We start from the raw sequence: 25544 nt of genomic DNA, 5'->3' as shown, positions 1-25544 counted from the left end.
AAGTGAAACTAGTGATTATGTTAAGATTTATTGTTTATTATAAGATACGTTTAATGCTAGCTAGCAACTTATCTTGGCTTCTTGCTGCCCTCTCGTAACAGGTAGTTCCTAGGCAGTCATCGAAAATAAGAATGTGTTCTTAACTGACTTGCCATGTTAAATAAAGGTGTGTTAATTGCAGGCTTTTGACCCCCCCCCCCCCCAATAAATAAAACTGTTTCTGGGCAGAATGACCAGGCGGAAAAAAAATCCAGCGCAAAATAAAGCTTTTTATTCATTGATGCTTTTTATTCATTATGTATATACATTTGACCGTCATGCTTATCAGTCTAAAGGTTAATTTGCGTAATTTAGTGGAATTAAATTGGCCTGTCTATTTTTGTTATTCATCATGTATCTTATTTATTCAACAACTATTACACACTCACAGCATACAGAGCCTATTTTGAGCTGGATTTCTCCTGCAGCTTCTCAGCTGGTTGCTGCTGGACTAAAACATGCTTTTATAAGCCCAATCACTGCACAACAATTCTAAATGCAATCACGTGTTAACAGTTTTGGTGCAGAATTAAAAATAGCGCAAAAAAACATATTTAGGACATGTTACACAGTACATTTGTTTTTTTCAATAATATGCAATTTATATCCATAAATCTCCGTTTACATTGACGCCATGTTCAGAAAATGCTAAAAAATGTAGATAGAGAAATTATAGATAGCTACGCCAGATAACAGCAATACACATCATAAACTTTGACTAAATATACATGTTCTACATATAGTTAGAAAGATACACTGCTTCTTAATGCAATCGCTTTGTCACATTTCTTTTTAACGTTACAGAAATCGTTTACTATTCAATAATCTGAGATGGCGCTCAGACATAAGCAATATTTCTCCGCTATGTTGGAGTCAACAGAAACACAAAATTACAACATAAATATTCCCTTACCTTTGATGGTCTTCGATCACAATGTAGTGGAAGGAGTCATACTTAGCCAAAACATTGTTTGGTTTCAAGTCGTGTGTCTTTGTATTAGCATATGCTTCAAGTTCCAGCTGAAATGGATCCAAAATTACTTCTGGTCCCGAACAGTTGCGCATCAAAATCACATATTATATGTCGACTAAACTGGTCAAACTAAGTGCAGAATCAAGCTTTAGAATGTTATTAACATAAAAAACAATTGGAGATTCAACCGGACAAAAGCAATTCCTCTCAGACAATCTGGAACGGAGGATGACTGTGTACAATTCGCGCCCGAACGCGTATCTATACGCTCTACTGATAGAGGACATCTCGCGGAAGACATAGAAACTGTTCCCAGATCCATAGCTGGTTGGGAAGGGTGGGGGCGATGACGTCAAAGTTGGCCCAACTTTCTGGATGAGAAAACGAGTTTGGGAGATTGGCTGCCCTGTGAGTTCTGCTATACATACAGACATAATTCAAACGGTTTTAGAAGCTTTAGAGTGTTTTCTATTCAATAATAATTATTATATGCATATATTAGCAATTTTAGACAGATTTTCTTTCAGTTTACTATGGGCACGCAATTCATCCAAAGGGGGCAGTATTGTCCCAAGCCTTATTAACAGCAATATTTAGACTTAGGGAGGCCACCCGTTAGATAAAATACGGAACGGTTCCGTATTTCACTGAAAAAATAAACATTTTGTTTTTCGAAATGATAGTTTCTGTATTTGACCATATTAATGACCTAAGCCCCGCATTTCTGTGATTATTATAATTAAGTCTATGATTTGATAGAGCAGTCTGACTGAGTGGTGGTGGGCAGCAGCAGCATTAATTCAAACATCACTTTCCTGCATTTGCCAGCAGCTCTTTGCTGTACTTCAAGCATTGCCCTGTTTAGGACTTCAAGCCTATCAACTCCCGAGATTAGGCTGGCAATACTAAAGTACCTATTAAAACATCCAATAGTCAAAGGTATATGAAATACAAATGGTATAGAGAGAAATAGTCCTATAATAACAACAGCATAAAACTTCTTACCTGGGAATATTGAAGACTCATGTTAAAAGTAACCACCAGCTTTTATATGTTCTGAGCAAGGAACTTAAACGTTAGCTTTTTTACATGGCACATATTGCACTTTTACTTTATTCTCCAACACTTTGTTTTTGCATTATTTAAACCAAATTGAACATGTTTCATTATTTATTGGAGGCTAAATTTGATTTTATTGATGTATTATATTAAGTTAAAATAAGTGTTCATTCAGTATTGTTGTAATTGTCATTATTACAAATATATATATTTTTGAATCGGTATTGGCTTTTTTTGGTCCTCCAATATATCAGCATTGAAAAATCATAATCAGTCGACCTCTAGTCTACATACCACCACAAACCGATGCTGGCACTAAGACCGCACTTAATGAGCTGTATACTGCCATAAGCAAACAGGAAAACGCTCATCCAGAGGGGGCACTCCTAGTGGCCGGGTACTTTAATGCAGGGAAACTTAAATCCGTTTTTACCTCATTTCTACCAGCATGTTAAATGTGCAACCAGAGGGGGAAAAAACTCGACCACCTTTACTCCACACACAGAGACGCATACACAACTCTCCCTCGTCCTCCATTTGGCAAATCTGACCATAATTCTATCCTCCTGATTCCCGCTTACAAACAAACAAACAACTAAAGCAGGAAGCACCAGTGATGCTAAGCTACACGACTGTTTTGCTAGCACAGACTGGAATATATTCCGGGATTCTTACGATGGCATTGAGGAGTACACCACACCAGTCACTGGCTTCATCAATAAGTGCAACGATGACATCGTCCCCACAGTGACCGTACGTACATACCCCAACCAGAAGCCATGGATTACAGGCAACATCCCCACTGAGTTAAAGGGTAGATCTGCCGCTTTCAAGGAGCAGGACTCTAACCCAGACACTTATAAAAAATACCACTTTTCCTTGAGACAAAGCATCAAACAAGCAATGCGTCAATACAGGACTAAGATTGAATCGTACTACACTGGCTCCGTCACTTGTCGGATGTGGCAGGTCTTGCAAACTATTACAGACTGCAAAGGGAAGCACAGACGCAAGCTGCCCAGTGATTTGAGCCAACCAGATGAGCTAAATTACTTCTATGCTTGCTTTGAGGCAAGCAACACTGAAGCATGCATGAGAGCATCAGCTGTTCCGGACGACTGTGTGATCACGCTCTCCATAGCCGGTGTGAGTAAGATCTTTAAACAGGTCAACATTCACAAGGCCGCAGGGCCAGACGGATTACCAAGACGTGTACTCCGAGCATGCGCTGACCAACTGGCAAGTGTCTTCTGACATTTTCAACCTCTCCCTGTCTGAGTCTGTAATACCAACATGTTTCAAGCAGACCACCATAGTCCCTGTGCCCAAGAACACTAAGGTAACCTGCCTAAATGACTACCGACCCGCAGTAACCATGAGGTCTGTAACCAGAAACCCTAGACCCACTCCAATTTGCATACCGCCCCAACAGATCCACAGATGATGCAATCTTTATTGCACTCCACACTGCCCTCTCCCACCTGGACAAAAGGAACACTACTACTACTACACTACCACTCAAAAGTTTGGGGTCACTTAGAAATTTCCTTGTTTTTGAAAGAAAAGCAAAAAAATGTTGTCCATTTTTAAATAACATCAAATTGATCAGCAATATAGTGTAGACGTTGTTAATGTTAATGACTATTGTAGCTGGACACGGCAGATTTTTAATAAAATATCTACATAGGCGTACGGAGGCCCATTCTCAGCAACCATCACTCCTGTGGTCCAATTGCACGTTGTGTTAGCTAATCGGGTACTATTTAATGAAGCTGCCAGTTGAGGACTTGTGAGGCGTCTGTTTCTCAAACTAGACACTCTCATGTACTTGTCCTCTTGCTCAGTTGCGCACTGGGGCCTCCCACTCTTTCTATTCTGGTTAGAGCCAGTTTGCGCTGGAGTAGTACACAGCGTTGTACGAGGTCTTCAGTTCCTTGTCAATTTCTCGCATAGAATAGCCTTAATTTCTCAGAACAAGAATAGACTGGCGAGTTTCAGAAGAAAGTTCTTTGTTTCTGGCCATTTTGAGCAGGTAATCGAACCCACATGCTGACGCTCCAGATACTCAACTCTTCTAAAGATGGCCAGTTTTATTGCTTCTTTAATCAGAACAATAGTTTTCAGCTGTGCTAACATAATCGCAAAAGGGTTTTCTAATGATCAATTAGTCTTTTAAAATGGTTAACTTGGATTAGCTAGCACAATGTGCCGTTGGAACGCAGGAGTGATGGTTGCTGATAATCGGCCAATGTAGATATTCTATTAAAAATCAGCCGTTTCCAGCTACAATAGTCATTTACAACATTAAAAATGTCTACACTGTATTTCTGATCAATTTGATGTTATTTTAATGGACAAAAAATGGACATTTCTAAGTGACCCCAAACTTTTGAATGGTAGTGTATATGAGAATGCTATTCTTTGTCTACAGATCAGCGTTCAACACCATATTGCCCTCATAGCTCATCAGTAAGCTAAGGACCCTGGGACTAAGCACTTCTCTCTGCAACTGGATCCTGGACTTCCTGACGGGCTGCCCCCAGGTGGTAAGGGTAGGTAACAACACATCTGCCACTCTGATCCTCAACACGGGGGGCCCTCAGGGGTACGTGCTCAGTCCCCTCCTATACTCCCTATTCACAAATGACTGCATGGCCAGGCATGACTCCAACACCATCATTTGGTTTGCCGATGACACAATAGTGGTAGGCCTGAGGGAGGAGGTCAGAGACCTGGCCGCGTGGTGCCAAGATAACAACATCTCCCTCAACGTGATCCAGACAATGGAGGTGATTGTGGACTACAGGAATAGGTGGACCGAGCACACCCCCATTCTCACCGACAGGGCAGTGGAGCAGGTTGAGAGCTTCGAGTTCCTTGGTGTCCACATCACCAACAAACTAACATGGTCCAAACACACCAAGACAGTCGTGAAGAGGGCACGACAAAGCCTATTCCCCCTCAGGAAACTAAAAAGATTTGGCATGGGTCCTCAGTTCCTCAAAAGGTTCTACAGCTGCACCATCGAGAGCATCCTGTCTGGCTGCATCACTGCCTGGTATGGCAACTGCTTGGCCTCCGACCACAAGGCACTACAGAGGGTAGTACGTACGGCCCAGTACATCCAAGCTTCCTGCCACCCAGGACCTCTATACCAGGCGCTGTCAGAGGAAGGGCCTAAAAATTGTCTAAGACTCCAGCCACCCTTGTCATAGACTGTTCTCTCTACACCTGATACATCTCTACCTCAACATGTAGGGGTGCTGAGAGTGCTGCAGCACCTCCTGATAAATCTACCTCAACATGTAGGGGTGCTGAGAGTGCTGCAGCAACACCTGATACATCTCTACCTCAACATGTAGGGGTGCTGAGAGTGCTGCAGCAACACCTGATACATCTCTACCTCAACATGTAGGGGTGCTGAGAGTGCTGCAGCAACACCTGATACATCTCTACCTCAACATGTAGGGGTGCTGAGAGTGCTGCAGCAACACCTGATACATCTCTACCTCAACATGTAGGGGTGCTGAGAGTGCTGCAGCAACACCTGATACATCTCTACCTCAACATGTAGGGGTGCTGAGAGTGCTGCAGCAACACCTGATACATCTCTACCTCAACATGTAGGGGTGCTGAGGGTGCTGCAGCACCTCCTGATAAATCTACCTCAACATGTAGGGGTGCTGAGAGTGCTGCAGCAACACCTGATACATCTCTACCTCAACATGTAGGGGTGCTGAGAGTGCTGCAGCAACACCTGATACATCTCTACCTCAACATGTAGGGGTGCTGAGGGTCCTGCAGCACCTCCTGATAAATCTCTACCTCAACATGTAGGGGTGCTGAGAGTGCTGCAGCAACACCTGATACATCTCTACCTCAACATGTAGGGGTGCTGAGGGTGCTGCAGCAACACCTGATACATCTACCTCAACATGTAGGGGTGCTGAGAGTGCTGCAGCACCTCCTGATAAATCTACCTCAACATGTAGGGGTGCTGAGAGTGCTGCAGCACCTCCTGATAAATCTACCTCAACATGTAGGGGTGCTGAGGGTGCTGCAGCACCTCCTGATAAATCTACCTCAACATGTAGGGGTGCTGAGGGTGCTGCAGCACCTCCTGATAAATCTACCTCAACATGTAGGGGTGCTGAGGGTGCTGCAGCACCTCCTGATAAATCTACCTCAACATGTAGGGGTGCTGAGAGTGCTGCAGCAACACCTGATACATCTCTACCTCAACATGTAGGGGTGCTGAGAGTGCTGCAGCAACACCTGATACATCTCTACCTCAACATGTAGGGGTGCTGAGAGTGCTGCAGCAACACCTGATACATCTCTACCTCAACATGTAGGGGTGCTGAGAGTGCTGCAGCAACACCTGATACATCTCTACCTCAACATGTAGGGGTGCTGAGGGTGCTGCAGCAACACCTGATACATCTCTACCTCAACATGTAGGGGTGCTGAGGGTGCTGCAGCAACACCTGATACATCTCTACCTCAACATGTAGGGGTGCTGAGGGTCCTGCAGCACCTCCTGATAAATCTACCTCAACATGTAGGGGTGCTGAGGGTCCTGCAGCACCTCCTGATAAATCTACCTCAACATGTAGGGGTGCTGAGGGTGCTGCAGCACCTCCTGATAAATCTACCTCAACATGTAGGGGTGCTGAGGGTGCTGCAGCACCTCCTGATAAATCTACCTCAACATGTAGGGGTGCTGAGGGTGCTGCAGCACCTCCTGATAAATTGCTACCTCAACATGTAGGGGTGCTGAGGGTGCTGCAGCACCTCCTGATAAATTGCTACCTCAACATGTAGGGGTGCTGAGAGTGCTGCAGCACCTCCTGATAAATTGCTACCTCAACATGTAGGGGTGCTGAGAGTGCTGCAGCAACACCTGATACATCTCTACCTCAACATGTAGGGGTGCTGAGAGTGCTGCAGCACCTCCTGATAAATTGCTACCTCAACATGTAGGGGTGCTGAGAGTGCTGCAGCAACACCTGATACATCTCTACCTCAACATGTAGGGGTGCTGAGAGTGCTGCAGCAACACCTGATACATCTCTACCTCAACATGTAGGGGTGCTGAGAGTGCTGCAGCAACACCTGATACATCTCTACCTCAACATGTAGGGGTGCTGAGAGTGCTGCAGCAACACCTGATACATCTCTACCTCAACATGTAGGGGTGCTGAGAGTGCTGCAGCAACACCTGATACATCTCTACCTCAACATGTAGGGGTGCTGAGAGTGCTGCAGCAACACCTGATACATCTCTACCTCAACATGTAGGGGTGCTGAGGGTGCTGCAGCAACACCTGATACATCTCTACCTCAACATGTAGGGGTGCTGAGAGTGCTGCAGCAACACCTGATACATCTCTACCTCAACATGTAGGGGTGCTGAGAGTGCTGCAGCACCTCCTGATAAATTGCTACCTCAACATGTAGGGGTGCTGAGAGTGCTGCAGCACCTCCTGATAAATTGCTACCTCAACATGTAGGGGTGCTGAGGGTGCTGCAGCACCTCCTGATAAATCTACCTCAACATGTAGGGGTGCTGAGGGTGCTGCAGCACCTCCTGATAAATTGCTACCTCAACATTATCAGGACAGAGACACCAGACATATGGGACACTCCAAACAAAGACAATGAAAAAAATGACAAATCTCGCAAATGATGGTTATGAAATAAACTTGTTTTGAACCCTGCAAACAACATTTCAACTGTGAGAATGAAAACGGTAAATAACTCATTTAATAAATGCAATAACAGAAATGTATGTAACCAAATGATGAGTAACGGTACATTTACTACTGATGACATGTTATGGGAAATTGATTTTAAAAAATGTATCAGAGGGCAAACCATACACATAATGAATGTGCAAGAGTTGGCGGGAGACAGCTGAGCCATTCTGGAGAGAGATTCACCTACGTCTTTGCCACATACCCCTTGTTTTTATTTATCGTCACACACATATATTTTAGATGCTTTTCGCTGACAGCTGCAACTCCGTAATCAGCTAGGCAGGCCTATTGCCACGCTCGCTGCCCAAATTGCGTGCTACCCAAATATGCATAGGCCTATGAGCTTTTTCAAATAAGCTAATGATCCTGTCCTCGAGTCCTCTGGCAAGTCATACTTGCTGTTAAAGTATTTTTAATGATTTGTATTTATGTATAGACAGGAGTGATTATAATTAATTTATCAAAAGTATTTCCATTTACTTCCCTATTGGACCGCCATTTAATTTCTCTCCCGTTCTACTGGATTTCATATCAACTTACTTTGGTTATCCAGAAGCCAAATGTACAATCCTGGTCGTATTAGCAACCCATCGCAGTTGTTGCGTCTTTAGATTCCCCCTCTTTCTAACAGAGATATGGAACCACTATCAGGTGCACTGTTAAGAATGGTGTTCTCAAATTGTTTTTGGGCAAATGTTTGAAAGTACTGTTTTATTGGTTGCTTCATTACATGAGTTACATGTTCTGTTAAGATGCATTACCATAATGTAAATGTGATTTGTGTCATTCTGAGCACAGTGGTTGGATGCCCTTAATGGATTACTAACCCAGTGCATATGGGTCTGAGTTTTCTCAAATGGTAAAAAAAACATCTTCCCGGTCATGTTGTCTGACGCCACATTTTACTAACGGAAATCCTTCTGTGTAGTAAAACTATTTATTACACTGTTACATAGTGCTTTAGTAATTTCTCTTTTATTGCATGCTGATGAAATTGAGTGGATTTGTGTCAGTTCTCTACGGTTTTATTTCTATCTGCAAGGAAACCACCATAACTTCTGGATCTCTCTCTCTTCCTACAAGGCCAATGGTCTGTCCCTCCACAGATCAGAGATAAAGACTGATGGAGGAGGAGGCATGTTAAAAAACCTGACCTGCATCTTCTCCTTTACGGCTGCATGCCCCAGCTAGCTGCTGCCACTCCCTTCCCTCTTAACACGGTCCCCTGACCTGCATCTTCTCCTTTACGGCTGCATGACCCAGCTAGCTGCTGCCACTCCCTTCCCTCTTAACAGGGTCCCCTGACCTGCATCTTCTCCTTTACGGCTGCATGCCCCAGCTAGCTGCTGCCACTCCCTTCCCCCTTAACAGGGTCCCCTGACCTGCATCTTCTCCTTTACGGCTGCATGCCCCAGCTAGGTGCTGCCACTCCCTTCCCCCTTAACAGGGTCCCCTGACCTGCATCTTCTCCTTTACGGCTGCATGCCCCAGCTAGGTGCTGCCACTCCCTTCCCCCTTCACAGGGTCCCCTGACCTGCATCTTCTCCTTTACGGCTGCATGCCCCAGCTAGCTGCTGCCACTCCCTTCCCCCTTAGCAGGGTCCCCTGACCTGCATCTTCTCCTTTACGGCTGCATGCCCCAGCTTGGTGCTGCCACTCCCTTCCCCCTTCACAGGGTCCCCTGACCTGCATCTTCTCCTTTACGGCTGCATGCCCCAGCTAGGTGCTGCCACTCCCTTCCCCCTTCACAGGGTCCCCTGACCTGCATCTTCTCCTTTACGGCTGCATGACCCAGCTAGCTGCTGCCACTCCCTTCCCCCTTAACAGGGTCCCCTGACCTGCATCTTCTCCTTTACGGCTGCATGCCCCAGCTAGGTGCTGCCACTCCCTTCCCCCTTCACAGGGTCCCCTGACCTGCATCTTCTCCTTTACGGCTGCATGCCCCAGCTAGGTGCTGCCACTCCCTTCCCCCTTAACAGGGTCCCCTGACCTGCATCTTCTCCTTTACGGCTGCATGCCCCAGCTAGGTGCTGCCACTCCCTTCCCCCTTCACAGGGTCCCCTGACCTGCATCTTCTCCTTTACGGCTGCATGCCCCAGCTAGCTGCTGCCACTCCCTTCCCCCTTAACAGGGTCCCCTGACCTGCATCTTCTCCTTTACGGCTGCATGCCCCAGCTAGGTGCTGCCACTCCCTTCCCCCTTCACAGGGTCCCCTGACCTGCATCTTCTCCTTTACGGCTGCATGCCCCAGCTAGCTGCTGCCACTCCCTTCCCCCTTAACAGGGTCCCCTGACCTGCATCTTCTCCTTTACGGCTGCATGCCCCAGCTAGGTGCTGCCACTCCCTTCCCCCTTCACAGGGTCCCCTGACCTGCATCTTCTCCTTTACGGCTGCATGCCCCAGCTTGGTGCTGCCACTCCCTTCCCCCTTCACAGGGTCCCCTGATTTGCATATGGCTCCTGACCCTCTGCTTGGCCCTCCCAGGGGATGCTGGGAAAGGCAGGCAGATGGGCCAGAGTGAGGCCCATCTGGATAACCCCCCTCTCCCATGTTGTCCCCCCTCCTCTTCTATCACCCGATGGTACTCATCAGTGACCATGTGATGCCACATGGGAACGTTCTCCTCTATCCCAGAGTTCTGTGTGGATAAGAGGATGAAAGATTTGGGTGGGGCCCAACTGACTATTATGGTCTGTCTATGGGCTGTTTTCACTACTTGCTGTAGCCCTACATTTGTTTAATCTCTCTGTTGTATCATGACATCTTTCACTTAGTCTTTGTAACCATGGTATTAACATCCAACGTTTTGACTGGTAAGTTTTGTTCTATCACTCTGCTTTGCCGCTAAAAAAATAAACAAGCCATTTATTTGCCATTTCATTGAAGGGCATCTAAAGCGCATTCTTCCCTGGGTTGTGTGAAATTAGATCTATGAATCATCTCAGTGAGTCGGTCAACTCTCTCCCTGGGGTAGTAGGAGGTAAAAACTCCCTATTCCCCTGCGTGACAGATGGCCCAGAAAAGGCCTGCTACAACCATGGTTGTCATTATTAGTTTTATAACGTGTGTTCTGACAGATGCAGCAGGCACACACATTTAAGGCTTACAGGAAGAGGAGGAGGACAAATGGGAGAGGGGGGGTTGACATTTCCAGTAACGCTTCCACTGACATCGATGTGCCCTCCACTCACTCAGTCAGGCACACACTCACATTCTATCGCTCCCTCTTGCTCGCTCTCCTCTCTTTCACACACACTCTTCCTCCTCCTTCCCCAGAACCAGGTCATTGATCAGGAAGGATTATGGGTTGCCACTGTCACCGTAGTCACTAGGCTTTGGTTCAGTGCTCTGTTGTCTCTACTTTCTGTCCCACTCCCACCATGCTTATGGGTCACAAGTGATTACTGTAGCTGGTTCAGGGAGGCAGGCAGCGCTTTTTCCTTCTTTTCTTACGCTTAGATGTTCACCTCAATGACCTTGAAGTTGGAACAATTCACCAATCCAAAGCTGCTGTTCAAATACATTTTTATTGGTCGGCTACACATTTTGCAGATGTTATCGCAGGTGTAGCAAAATGCTTCATGTTTCTAGCTCCAACAGTGCAGTACACCGAGTGTACAAAACCTTAGGAACACCTTCCTAATATTTAGTTGCACCCCGTTTTGCCCCCAGAACAGCCTCAATTAGACAGACAGGGCATGGACTCTACAAAGTGTCAAGTGTTCCACAGGGATGCTGGCCCATGACTCCATTGCTTTCCACAGCTGTGTCAAGTTGGCTGGATATCCTTTGGATGGTGGACCATTCTTGATACACAGGAAACTGTTGAGCATGAAAAACCCAGCAGCGTTGCAGTTCTTGCCACACTGAAATCGGTATGCCTGTCACCTCATACGTTTTTCAATGGCACTTACATCCTTTGTCTTGCACGGTCAACCTCTAAATGCCACACATACACAATCCATGTGTCAATTGTCTCAAGGCTTAAAAAGTCTCCTCCCCTTCATCTACACTGATTGAAGTGACATCAATGAGGGATCATAGCTTATCCCTTAATTCACCCGGTCCGTCTGTCATGGAAAGAGCACATTCGGTGTACCTGACAATGCACATCAAAATGAAGAAATATTACGTTATTATTGTACACTTGATAAGTGGACTAGGTCTACAAACTGGCCTATCACAATAAATGTTATTGGAACGTGTGTATGTGATATGTAAGTTATGGAGAAGCAGCGTATTCCACAGACGAGTAGTGAAAAAGAGTTGGGGCCTGATGGGGGGGGGGGTTAAACTCCACAGGAACTGCACTTCATTCAAAATGAATGTGTGACCAAAGGCATTTGCCGTTCTGGTTTCTCCTTGTCCATTAAAACTCCATATTTCTCAAGTCCCACTGCTGACTGGCTGCTAAAAGCCTCTGTGCTTCTGGAGTGGAGGAGGCAGTTGGAGCCAGACATGACCGACTGTGTGATTTATTACACCACACCTCGCTATCACTTGGTCTTTGCTCCTCTTCCCTATCACTTCTGTCATCCCTTCGCCAAGATGTTGTAGTTGGCTGGGGCTGCATGAGCAATGTGCAAATTATGCAGGGTTGTTGAATGCAACATTTCCTTTTTTTAATTCCGGAAACCTCTTTTTAGGTCCTCTGAATAATAACAAAACTACCATCTTTAGAATCCTGTTAAATGAGCTATATCATGAGCCTTTCTGTCTGATACTTCTACAGAATTTAGTTATGTGTTACAGCCTGCATGCGTGAGATTTAGGACAACAGACAATGTCTAGAAGTCTCTTGTGAATGTTTCGTTCAATAATGTATTGACTGGCAGTTTGTCATACGGTCTATACACACCATTACGTACAGTGTCTTGCAAAAGTATTCATCCCGCTGGGTGTTGTTCCTATTTTGTTGCATTACTACCTGTAATTTAAATGTATTTTTATTTGGATTTCTTGTAATGGACATACACAAAATCATCCAAATTGGTGAAGTGAAAAAAAATGTACTTGTTTCAAAAGATTATACAAAATAAAAAACTGAAAAGTGGTGCGTGCATATGTATTCACCCCCTTTGCTATGAAACCCCTAAATAAGATATGGTGCAACCAATTACCTTCAAAAGTCACATAATTAGTTAGATTGCACACAGGTGGAATTTATTTAAGTGTCACATGATCTGTCACATGATCTCAGTGTATATATACCCCTGTTCTGAAGGGCCCCAGAGTCTGCAACACCGCAAAGCACCTTGCTGACCAATGAGCTCTCCAAACAGGTCAGGGAAAAGTTGTGGAAAAGTACAGATCAGGGTTGGGTTATAAAAAAAAATCTGAAACTTAATGGAGCACCATTAAATCCATTATTAAAAAATGGAAAGAATATGGCACCACAATAAACCTGCCAAGAGGGCCGGCCACCAAAACTCATGAACCAGGCAAGGAGGGTATTAATCAGAGAGGCAACACAGAGACCAAAGATAACCCTGAAGGAGCTGCAAAGCTTCACAGAGGAGATTGGAGTATCTGTCCATAGGACTACTTTAAGCAAACACATTTGGTGTTCGCCAAAAGGCATGTGGGAGTCTCCCCAAACATATGGACGAAGGTACTCTGGTCAGATGAGACTAAAATTGAGCTTTTTGACCAAGGAAAAAGCTGTCTGGTGCAAACCCAACACCTCTCATCACCCCAAGAACACCATCCCCACAGTAAAGCATGGTGGTCGTGGCAGCATCATGCTGTGGGGATGTTTTTCATAGTCAGGGACTGGGAAAACTGGTCAGAACTTAAGGAATGACGGATGATGCAAAATACAGGGAAATTCTTGAGAGAAACCTGTTTGTCTTCCAGAGATTTGAGACTGTGACGGAGGTTCACCTACCAGCAGGACAATGACCCTAACATACTGCTAAAGCAAGACTCGAGTGGTTTAAGGGGAAACATTTAAATGTCTTGGAGTGGCTCAGTCAAAGCCCAGACCTCAATCCAATTGAAAAGCTGTGGAATGACTTAAAGATTGCTGTACACAAGTGGAACCCTTCCAACTTGAAGGAGCTGGAGAAGTTTTGCCTTGAATAATGGGCAAAAAACCCAGTGGCTAGATGTGCCAAGCTTATAGAGACATACCCCAAGAGACTTGCAGCTGTAATTGCTGCAAAAGGTGGCTCTACAAAGTATTGACTTTTGGGGGGGGGGGGGGTGAATAGTTATGCACGCTCAAGTTTTCTGTTATTTTTTTTGTCTTATTTCTTGTTTGTTTCACACAAAAAAATATTTTGCATCTTCAAAGTGGTAGGCATGTTGTGTAACTCAAATGATACAAACGCCCCAAAATGTATTTTAATTCCAGGTTGTAAGGCAACAAAATAGGAAAGACACCAAGGGGGTGAATACCTTTGCAAGCCACTGTACGCATATAATTATATTCCGCACTCAGACATGGCTTGTTCTGATATGTCTTTATTTAAATGTTTTTGATTTGTGTGTATTGAGGCTGCACCTGTGTTAACATCTGCAAAATATGCGTACGCGACCAATACAACTTGATTTAATTCCATATCAAGACCTCTGATGATTTTCCCAGAGTGTTAAGCAATGACCTTTCTCTTGACTCACAGCATCTCGCCCCCACCCCGCTAAAGGCGTCTCTCTCTTCTGCTTCTGTTGTGGAAGGGTTATCTCATCTGACAACTTCCTGTTATTTGTGCTATTTCCCATTTCCTCACAGTGATTGAGACCCTCTCTCTCTGTGGCACCAAAGTCTTACCAAATCAGTGGAGGCCAATTGTTTCCAAAATATATGTTATTAGGTTTCACAATAGATAAAAATGACAGACAGTTAGGCCTTATGTGCTTTTTATTGGACACATCACATGCAATGTAGCTTTTTACCTTTCTAAGCGATGGATGAGATTTGATTTGGACTACTATGCCATATAAAATAATTATTGAAAGATGATAATGCTACAAACATAATATCCAGATAAATAGATGATTGCAGGGCTGGTGTGCATAAAAGATCACAGTGAGAATATAATTACCCTGAAAGGCCTGTAACTTGTACATCAAAGCCACATGACTGAATAAATGTTATGTTTATGGATTAGTCTTCAGTACAGTCAGGGCATGGCCGGATGCTCCCATTGTAATGCTACACGATGCTCTGTTGTGCTAATGGGGATAGGGATCATGGCTGGACCAGGCTCTGTTGAAATGGATTCTTTCTGCTTGCTTTTGGGCTCCTTTTTGTCAGCTGTGAAAACAAGATGAGATTGGAAGAGGTCTTGTTTGCAGTGGGGCACAGAGTCCACCCCATGGAATCACCCCTATTGGAAGTCTGCGGACCCCTGGGCCTGGTGCCAATGTGAACCTGGTAGCAGTGTAAGAATTCATTGTGTGGGGGTAACACAAACTAAACGTAGACTTGGACAGATTTGATAATGAGGGCCACCTGGATGTATTCCCTGTGGTCCTCATGCTTCTTGAATATCTACAGATCTTCAATTAACTATTTGAATCAGACTTCTCATATTAGTAAACATTGTACACTATTGATTTTCTGCTTCTTTATAAGCAGCTGTAGTGAGTGAGTCGGTGGTGACGCTACTGGCCCAAGCACTGGATTCAAAGCCTGCTTTTCAAAATTGTGTTTTTAAGAGCTGCAACATCTGGCTGTCCTGCTTGGCCTGCAGCCAACATGCAGGCAGGATATGATCCCTTTTTTAATTCACATCATGTGCACAATCTGAGAACGCTTGCTCTTCATTAGACACAGTAAAGATAAAACGAATGTGTGCGTGCCGTGTGCAGCTTTTGCCCTGTGACATGGCTGTAGCTTGGGCTAGTGTAATTACCATATAACCGTGTAGCCTAACCGACGGTTATGGATGAAGACCGTCATGAAAATCAAACAACCTTTGTAACATATTATTATTATAATTTTTGGGGTGGAACGATCAGCTGACTGAAGACGGAACCTCCGGGCATTCGTGAGGATTTGTTTATCTGCTGTTACATGGCCTCTACAAAGTGATTGAACTTTGTCACTCCTTGCTGAAACAAGCAAGGTGTTGTAGCAAACAAATCTTTGGTTGCTTAGGCAACACCCCCTTCTCTGCAGCACATGCAGTCAGGAGAGGAGGAGAGGAGAAAATGTGCTTTTTACCTTGACCGCGTCATTTAGCTGACCAATAACCATCACCCAAAATTCCATGAAAGTCACAGCCCTTGCCAGAGCCCCCCCCACACACACACACACACACACACACACCCCAGTTGGGGAATGGGTAGGTATTACATTCTAACTGTTGACCAACAACATTGAGAAGAGCCAGGACCTAGCACCAACAGCACGAGGGTAACATCACAACAAGCCCCTGCACCTTTGTTACACAAGCCATTAGCATCTGACAACCTGTTGGCTCCAACCAAAACTAAACCGGGTAAGCAGAGTTTGCAAGAAACAAAGTGAAATCGCAACCACAGCTAGCAGCAACATATGGACCTCACTCAGTGTTCTTTAAAGATACGTCGGGCCTTTGTCAGCATTACCGTCGGGCCTTTGTCAGCATTACCGTCTGTGCTGTTTGCACTGAAACTGATTCATATTCACATTTGGGACATCTACAGCAATGTGCGAAAATTCCTTCTCCACTCTGAAGAACGTATAGCAGTGAACACAGACTCAGCATGTTACATCAACGAAAAGCCAAGCTTGTCCAGCTGGCATTTGAAAGAGACCTGACAAGTACATTTCTCCAGGAAGGAGAATGGAATCAAACTTCACACGAGATTCAAGATGTATTTTTATGTAATGTATAGTTTAGGCCTTTTTGATGTTTACTTCGATTTAAAAGATGCATTGATATGTCATTGCTTGCTTTTGTGGGTCTAATTGCTGTTGAGATATATTAGTTTTGCTTTATTTGATGGTTATAGGGACAATGACCGATGTAGCCTATTAGTTGTGCTCTGAGGTGACGCGGTAGCCTTCTGTCCATGTTCCTGAATCTATGGTTAAGGTTTATGCGGTTTTAATGAGCACATCTTGGGCTATGAGTCTTCGTGGGACTTCTCTTCAACATTGAGTGCTTTCTTATGGCAAAATGACAGTTGTTGTGTACATGGCTGTGTTTCAGATAGGCCTCCATTTTTGTATGTAGGATCAATACCGTGTGTAGCAAACTTTCACTCCATCATTAATGTGTATTACACAGTCATTATGTGATAACTTTTACAGTAGCCTATGTCAATACTATGGAAACGACACAGCCTACATTTTCGTCCCCTCCCTGCTCTCTTGCTATTGTGTGTGTGTGTGTGTGTGTGTTGCTCTCGGAATGGACATTTACTCTTTGCAGCAGATTCAAATGAGCTACTGCCATGTAGGACATTTCACATCAGCTACGACTATAGAATATGCATTTCGTTTGATTTAATTTGCTTTTCTGAAAATATTGCGCACATTGAGAAGTGGCAGCTTGGTTACACTCATTGCGTAGTGTCACAATTTTTACAAATTCGACAGAAATGTAGCCTGTAGTTGTAATTATTGAAGTTTAAGCTATGAAGCCTGTAAGAATCTTTGATAAGCTAATGGTGCTCATCTTGTCGTGCTGACCTGTACGTGTTGGTAGGTGTAAATTATGTGTAGGCCTACTGCAGCTCTGGCTGCATTTTGTACATGTAGTAGTGGTACGCATGTCTTTCTTGTTTTATTATATAAAGCAATGTTTGTTGATGTGTACAGCTACATTGGAGATATATTTTTGTACTTTGGGCCTATGACTGTTCAAATCTACCCCCACTCCTCTAGATGTAGACGAGATGTCCCGGATCTCTGGCTCTTTCATGCAGATGTCTGTTATAACAGCCGTTGCATCCTGAGAGGTCATTAGTGAGTTTGTTGTTATTGTTGGCCTTGAGTGGTGGAGGGGGACTGCAATATCTGCCTAGGTCTGCCTGCCCCTCTGAAGAAAAGTGGGCATCACTCTTTCCAAATGGCTGTTGAAAACATGTGAACGACACAGGGCAGGAATGTGAACTAGCTAGTCTTGTTGGGGGAATGAATGGCAGAGCACAGATGGAGGGAAGAGACTAGAGGTCTACCGATTTAAAAGATTTTTCAACACCGACACCGATTATTGGAGGACCAAAAAAAGCCGATCCCGATTAATCTGCCGAATTAAAAACATTTTTTTTAAATATTTTTTAAGTGTATTTATTTATTTGCAATAATGACAATTACAACAATATTGAATGAACACTTTGAACACTTAAAAAAAAAACTTAATATATTACATCAATAAAATCAATTTAGCCTCAAATAAATAATGAAACATGTTGAATTTGTTTTAAATAATGCCAAAACAAAGTGACACAATTTCACCTGGTTAATATTGCCTGCTAACCTGGATTTATTTTAGCTAAATATGCAGGTTTAAAAATATATACTTCTGTGTATTGATTTTAAGAAAGGCATTGATGTTTATGGTTAGTTACACATTGGAGCAACGATACACACCACATCGATTATATGCAAGGCAGGACACGCTAGATAAACTAGTAATATCATCAACCATGTGTAGTTAACTCGTGATTATGATTGATTATTTTTTATAAGATAAGTTTAATGCTAGCTTGCAACTTACCTTGGCTTATTGCATTCGCATAACAGGCTCCTCGTGGAGTGCAATGTAATCTGGTGGTTAGAGCGTTGGACTAGTTAACTGTAAGGATGCAAGATTGAATTGCCCGAGCTGACAAGGTAAAAATCTGTCGTTCTGCCCCTGAACGAGGCAGTAAACCCACCGTTCCTAGGCCGTCATTGAAAATAAGAATGCGTTCTTAACTGACTTACCTAGTTAAAGATTAAATAAAGGTGTAAAAAAAAATAATAACCTGCCAAATCGGTGTCCAAAAATACCGCTTTCCGATTGTTATGAAAACTTGAAATCGACCCTAATTAATCGGCCATTCCCATTAAACGGTCAACCTCTAGAAGAGACTATTGTTAGCTTAACCAAGACTCAATGGCCTTTCACTCACGTGTCTGTGAAGCTGTAGGCCTACAGAGTATTGACACGGACAGTCTTACCATTTCTGTGGGGGATTTGGTAAGGGACTACAGTACAGTTTGTCTACAGAGATGATCAGAGATTTACTATGAGGCCTAATCCAAAAATAATCTAATTTCATTCTTGTTCAACTGCCACTTGTGCCACTTATGGAGTGTGTATTTATCATAGCTGAAATTAGATTTTCACCCGTAAATTGGAGAAGCAGTATAAGTGGAGCTCTCTGGCCCTAAATAGTCTAGCAGCAGTGGTCAACACAGGAGATTAGAATGTCCCACCTACAGTATGATGGCCCCAGATGGAATGCTGGGGCCTGGTTGTCATGGGGACAGACGAGCCTGGGACTCGTAATTGTGTTGGGAGATGGAGCCTACCATCTGAAAACACTGTAACCCTTGGAATGAGATCTGTTCTCCACTACATAGATGGGCTACTTAGAGAGGGGATGCATTTTGTCATTTTTTAATCTAAACTCAGCAAAAGAAGAAACTTCCCTTTTTCAGGACTCTGTCTTTCAAAGATAATTCATAGAAATCCAAACTGCACAGATATTCATTGTAAAGTGTTTAAACACGGTTTCCCATGCTTGTTCAAAGAACCATAAATCATTTTTATTTTATTTATTTGACCTTTATTTAGTTAGGCAAGTCAATTAAGAACAAATTCTTATTTTCAATGACTTCCTAGGAACAGTGGGTTAACTGCCTTGTTCAGGCAGAATGACAGATTTTTACCTTGTCAGCTCGGGGATTCGATCTTGCAACCTCAATTTTGCAACCTGAACATTAATTAACATGCACCTGTGGAACGGTCGCAAAGACATTAACAGCTTACAGATGGTAGGCGGAGACAGGACGGAGCTGATCATCCTCACAGTGGCAGACCACATGTGACAACACCTGCACAGGATCAGTACATCTGAACATCACACCTGGGGATAGGTACAGGATGGCAACAACAACTTCCCGAGTTACACCAGGAATGCACAATCCCTCCATCAGTGCTCAGACTGTCTGCAATAGGCTGAGAGAGGTTGGACTGATGGCTTGTAGGCCTGTTGTAAGGCAGGTCCTCACCAGACATCACCTGTAACAATGTCACATATGGGCACAAACCCACCGTCGCTGGACCAGACAGGACTGGCAAAAAGTGCGCTTCACTGACGAGTCGCGGTTTTGTTTCCCCAGGGGTGATGGTCGGATTCACGTTTATCGTCGAAGGAATGAGCGTTACACAGAGGCCTGTATTCTGGAGCGGGATTTATTTGGAGGTGGAGAGTCCGTCATGGTCTGGGGCGGTGTGTCACAGTATCATCGGACTGAGCTTGTTGTCATTGCAGGCAAACTCAACGCAGTGTGTTACAGGGAAGACATCCTCCTCCCTCATGAGGTACACTTCCTGCAGGCTCATCTTGACATGACCCTCCAGCATGACAATGCCACCAGCCATACTGCTCGTTCTGTGCGTGATTTCCTGTAAGACAGGAATGTCAGTGTTCTGCCATGGCCAGTGAAGAGCCCGGATCTCAATCCCATTGAGCACGTCTGGGACCTGTTGGATCGGAGGGTGAGGGCTCGGGCCATTCCCCCCAGAAATGTCCGGGAACTTGCAGGTGCCTTGCTGGAAGAGTGGGGTAACATCTCACAGCAAGAACTGGCAAATCTGGTGCAGTCCATGGGGAGTCCTTGTTCCATTTCTGTTCGTCACATGTCCGTGGAACTTGTTCAGTTTGTCTCAGTTGTTGAATCTTATGTTCATACAAATATTTACACCTGTTAAGTTTGCTGAAAATAAATGCAGTTGACAGTGAGTGGACGTTTCTTTTTTTGCTGAGTTTATTTTTCTGTTGTCATCGTGTTCCTACGTATTGAAAGCAGATTAAATCATGCTTGACTGTGTTCATGTAGGCCAGCTAAAAGGGCTTCAGCATCAAAGTGCATGACTGGCTGCATTATGTCCTTCAGTCTGTTACTCCACATAGTTACTTTAGATGAGTGTTATCCATCAGATGGTGACTTCCTGGTACTCTATCGTAGGGTCATGTCTTTTTTCTTCTTACCTGCTCTAGCACAGTGAATATGATAGATTGAAGGTAAGCCCATCTCTCTTGACTAGGGCAGTGCTGCTGCTTCCTTTTGTTTACTGTGTGTTGGGAGACAACCACAGCCGCACATACAGACCCAGGAGGACAAAGAGCAATGGATCCCATGCTAAATATATAAGGTTCTTAGGTGCAGATGAATATGGTCTTGTTGATGTGAAGAGGTCTGTGTGTGAGGGAGAGAGGAGTGCATGGCTGGGCCTGGGTTCTGTGCTGAGACGCACACGCTTCAGGCCTTTATATACATAATTAACTTTCTACCCAAAAAATATGCAGGTTTGCATAATCTTGGGCTGCTGGTACAAAAATAGGGACGTTGAGCCCAAAAGAAGGAAGCTATGATATGGTTTTTTGATAGGGAAGTGTTTACAAGTTTTTGGTCCCGTAATGCTGACAGAAACAGTTTTTCTACATGTATTTTTATAGCCCAGAGATGGATCAGCTGCAGAACATATAATATTATCAGTGGGAGGATTGAGCCTCTTTTCATCCCTGATTATATCCTAGCGGTTAGTAGTCATAAGGAAGAACTATAATGTTGCTGGCATGATGATGTGAAGGCATGAGAGTGTGTTCATAAAGCACTTTATCATATTGACTGACATCCTGTTTCCTTGCTGGCCAGTGATGTCCTTACCAAGTGTTTCCAAGCTGCTGGGGGGACGGTGACTCGTCCTTTCAGCAGCGCAAAGCAGGAAGTCAACTCTGTATGGTCGAATGTGACCTCAACAGACAAGACCAGAGCACACATGCTGCACAGAGGGCAACATGGCCGAAACAACTATGGGCATAAACCCACTTAAATTCTCTCTGTTTAACTGGCATTATCACTGACATCTCCCAACAACATCTTTTGGCCAAAAGAGTTGATGGATGATGTAGGTCAAAGTCAAACACTTTCCAATTAATTTGGATTCCAATTTAATTAGGTAAATAATGTCAGTAGTGAGAAGGTATGAAGAGATTTCCCAGGTCAGTCCTAGATGTGAAAGTTCCCCCTTTTTTCTTTCTCTCCACTCCTCAGTTGCTTGTTTCTGGCGCATATATATTCACACCTAACAGTCCCACACACTTGCGAGAGTTGGACTCTGTTGGACTCAGTTCATTGACTCAAGGTTGATGCTATGAGGGTCCATAGAGAGAGACTGTAGTGTAGTATGTGTATACTGGCTGTATGCCCTGAGCGAGGTACTGTGGGAGGGTGTTTTACAGGCCAGATGAAATGAAGTTCAAAGGAGCCCACTGCAGTGTATGTAGAGTTTATTGCTCCACAAATCAACATGAAGGCCTTGCAGAGTTAGGTTATCTCCTGGCCTGTATAGAGAGGATGTCCATAAACATTGAGCCCCAGCTCACTGCTCAGACGGTCACTGCCTATATCCTCCGAGGCCCAGGATGGGGTGCATTTCAATATTGTCCTCATCTCCTTTCCTTAACCTGAGCAGATGTGTAATCAATAGGATGAGCAGCCTACTTAAGACTGTTGAGATGCACCCGTAGAGTCTGTCTCGCTCTCCTGGTCTCAGAGCTGGAGCATGAAAGTGATTTCCCATGGCTGCCACTGCGCCCTGGTCACACTTTTCACACACACACACACACTTGCCTACCAGGCAATTCCACGGAAATGCAATTGTGCAAATGCTCAGATTTTTCACTTAAAATGCATGCCAACCATTTTCTTTGTAGTATGTAACTACTATGATATCCCATTGTAGCCAATTAAATTGCAGAAATTCCATTACCAATTTTGGGAAAATTCTGTTAGCGATTTGGTAAGGGAATTTCTAGTTTTAATCACTTAATAATTCACAAACTAAATTGATATCAGTAAAAACACTAATTGACAGGTCTACCTTTACTTGTTACTTCTGTGAACTTTTATTATCTTCCCTCCTCATGAGGGAGATAAGTTGTAACCTTATCTTAAAGACGTTGGTTTTTGTTAACAGAATTACAGGGCAATATTTCTTAAACTTACAGAAGGTAAACATTTCTCCAAAAGGAAATATGTGTTGATATTAGTTGGCAGGGGTCTTTACTTCAACGTTGTGTTTTTAATGTATTCTGGTACATATTTAAGACGGTTTATTGTAGATGTTTTCTAAAGATCCCTTTCCAGACCAGAAATCAAAGCCTTTGCTTCTTTTTCATTTTTAGTGTAGAATTGTTTTGAGAAAGTACACAGTACATTCGGAAAGTATTCAGAACCCTAGACTTTTTCCACTTTTTATTACATTACAGCGTTATTCTAAAATTGATAAATGAAACATTTTCCTGATCAATCTACACACAATACCCCATTATGACAAAACGAAAAAAGTCTTTTAGAAATGTTTGTTAAGTTATTAAAAACAAATATTTTATTTACATGAGTATTCACACCTTTTATTATGAGACTGAAAACAGGTCTGCAGCATTGAAGGTCTCCAAGAACACAGTGGTCTCCATCATTCTTAAATGGAAGAAATTTGGACCCACCAAGACTCTTCCTAGAGCTGGCCGCCCGGCCAACCTGAGCAATCGGGGGAGAAAGGCCTTGGTGAGGGAGGTGACAAAGAACCCGATGATCACGTCGACAAAGCTCCAGAGTTCCTCTAGAGATGGGAGAACCTTCCAGAAAGACGACCATCTCTGCAGCACGCCACCAATCAGGCCTTTATGGTAGAGTGGCCAAACGAAAGCCACTCCTCAGTAAAAAGCACATGAGAGCCCGCTTGGAGTTTGCCAAAAAGTACCTAAAGGAATCTCAGACCATGAGAAACCAGATTCTCTGGTCTGATGAAACCATGATTGAACTCTTTGGCCTGAATGCAAAGAGTCACGTCTTGAGGAAACCTGGCACCATCCCTACGGTGAAGCATGGTGGTGGCAGCATCATTGTGTGGGGATTTTTTTTTGGGGGGGGGGGACTAGTCAGGACCGAGAGAAATATGAACGGAGCAAAGTACAGAGAGATGCTTGATAACCTGCTCCAGAGCGCTCAGGAACCTCAGACTGGGTTGAAGGTTCACCTTCCAACAGGACAATGACCCGAAGCACACAGCCAAGACATTGCTGGAGTGGCTTCGGGACAAGTTTCTGAATGTCCTTGAGTGGCCCAGCCAGAGCCCGGACTTGTACCCGTTCGAGCATCTCTGGAAAGACCTGAAAATAGCTGTGCAGCGACACCCCCAGATCCAACCTGACAGAGCTTGAGAAGAATGCGAGAAACACCCCAGGTACAGGTGTGCCAAGCTTGTAGCGTCATACACGAGGCTGTAATCGCTGACAAAGGTGCTTCAACAAAGTACTGATTTAAAGGTCTGAATATTTTATACTTTATATTTTCTATAAATTTGCTGAAATTGTTAACCTGTTTTTGCTTTGTCATTATGGGGTATTGTGTTTAGATTGATGAAAAAACAATTTGAATCAATTTTAGAATAATGCTGTAATGTAACAAAATATGAAAAAGTCAAGGGGTCTGAATACTTAACGAATGCACTGTATATGCCTTAATTTCTCAAACATGTATAGACTCTTAGTTTTCATTTGACTCCCAATTTGATATATGCCTATCGGGGGTTGGAACCAAAAATATTTTCCAATAATTTCGTTCTGAACAGAACCATTTATTTTATTTGTTCCATTTCACTGTTCCGACCACAAAAATAAAGTTGTAGACTGTTTGGAATCGCAAAAAAGTACTGGTTTGTTTTCTGAATATTTTTTATACCTCCACATTTTTTTGCGCAGCTTGCTGTGGAGTGTATAAGAAAGTAATTCAGGGGCCCTCCTGGGTGGCGCAGTTGTTAAGGGCGCTGTACTGCAGCGCCAGCGGTGCCACCAGAGACTCTGGGTTCGCGCCCAGGCTCTGTCGTAACCGGCCGCGACGCACAATTGGCCTAGCGTCGTCCGGGTTAGGGAGGGCTTGGCCGGTAGGGATATCCTTGTCTCATCGCGCACCAGCGACTCCTGTGGCGCGATGGTTGCCAGGTGCACAGTGTTTCCTCCGACACATTGGTGCGGCTGGCTTCCGGGTTGGATGCGCGCTGTGTTAAGAAGCAGTGTGGCTTGGTTGGGCTGTGGATCGGAGGACGCATGACTTTCAACCTTCGTCTCTCCCGAGCCCTTACGGGAGTTGTAGCGATGAGGCAAGATAGTAGCTACTAAAACAATTGGGTACCACGAAATTGGGGAGAAAAGGGGGAAAATTCAACAACAACAAATATATCCACATAATTCTCCTTCCTCATGATGCCATCTATTTTGTGAAGTGCATCAAAGCACCCCCACAACATATTGCTGCCACCCCCATGCTTCACGGTTGGGATGGTGTTCTTTGGCTTTTCCTCCAAACATAACGATGGTCATTATGGCCAACAGTTCTAATTTTGTTTCATCAGACCAGAGAACATTTTTCCAAAAAGTGCTATCTTTGTCCCCATGTGCAGTTGCAAACCGTAGTCTGGCTTTTTTATGGCGGTCTTGGAGCAGTGGCTTCTTCCTTGCTGAGTTGGCTTTCGGGTTATGTCGATATAGGACTCGTTTTA

The 25544-nt window shown here is 44.1% G+C and overlaps 1 protein-coding gene across 4 annotated transcripts in view; it reads left to right on the top strand.

Annotated features, from left to right (window-relative positions):
• LOC135546568 (CUE domain-containing protein 1-like) overlaps positions 1-25544 on the top strand; it is a 46845-nt gene that overhangs the window by 3045 nt on the left and 18256 nt on the right. The window contains exon 2 of one of the 4 annotated variants that reach the window (XM_064975108.1): positions 4503-4623. The exons of the other annotated variants lie outside the window; for them this stretch is intronic. The gene's annotated coding sequence lies outside the window, so the exon portion shown is untranslated. The remainder of the gene's footprint in view (positions 1-4502; positions 4624-25544) is intronic. 4 annotated transcript variants of the gene reach the window in all.

This window comes from Oncorhynchus masou, chromosome 9 (genome assembly GCF_036934945.1).
Source record: "Oncorhynchus masou masou isolate Uvic2021 chromosome 9, UVic_Omas_1.1, whole genome shotgun sequence".
Taxonomy (NCBI): Eukaryota; Metazoa; Chordata; class Actinopteri; order Salmoniformes; family Salmonidae; genus Oncorhynchus; species Oncorhynchus masou.
The sequence above is the reverse complement of the archived record's forward strand: the minus strand, read 5'-3'. Positions and strand labels throughout refer to the sequence as shown.